At 44.9% G+C, this 737-nt stretch overlaps 1 pseudogene; it reads left to right on the top strand.

Annotated features, from left to right (window-relative positions):
• The first annotated feature begins 380 nt into the window (after positions 1–380).
• LOC114021682 lies at positions 381–498 on the top strand (annotated as a pseudogene).
• The last annotated feature ends 239 nt before the right edge of the window (positions 499–737 follow it).

Below are 737 nucleotides of genomic sequence, written 5' to 3'. Positions count from 1 at the left end.
ATTAGCCAGGATGAACAGGGATGGTGTCCCTAGCCTCTGTTTGCCAGAAGCTGTGAATGGGCAACAGGAGATGGATCACTTGATGATTAACTGTTCTGTTCATTCCCTCTGGGGAACCTGGCATTGGCCACTGTTGGAAGACTGTATACTGGGCTAGATGGACTTTTGGTCTGACCCAGTATGGCCATTCTTATGTTCTCTATATATGTACTTATAGACTGTGATCAAATCACCCCTTAACCTTCTCTCTGATAAATTCTGTAGGTTGAGCTCCTTAAGTGTGTCCAATAAAGCATGTTTTCCAATTCTTTAATCATTCTCATGGCTCTTCACTGAATCTTCTCCAATTTATGAACATCCTTTTTGAATTATGGAGACTAGTGTTGTATGAAAGGAGAGAAGGTTGGCACTCCCCTTGATAAGGATGGAAGAGGTCCTAGTGACCTTTACAACATGCATATGGTTAAGGCATTGCCACTTACTTCATGGCATCTAGTGGGGGGGAGAGATAGCTCAGTGGTTTGAGCATTGGCCTGCTAAACCCAGTGTTGTGAGTTCAATCCTTGAGGGGGCCATTTGGGATCTGGGCCAAAAATTGGGGATTGGTCCTGCTTTGAGCAGGGGGTTGGATTAGATGACCTCCTGAGGTCCCTTCCAACCCTGATATTCTATGATTCTATGACTAGAACTGGACACCATATTCCAGTAGTGCCAAATGCGTGGGTAAGCTCTCTGAC

The sequence above is a fragment of the Chelonia mydas genome, chromosome 6 (genome assembly GCF_015237465.2).
Source record: "Chelonia mydas isolate rCheMyd1 chromosome 6, rCheMyd1.pri.v2, whole genome shotgun sequence".
Taxonomy (NCBI): Eukaryota; Metazoa; Chordata; order Testudines; family Cheloniidae; genus Chelonia; species Chelonia mydas.
Note: the sequence above shows the minus strand (reverse complement) of the source record. Positions and strands in the feature narration are given on the sequence as shown.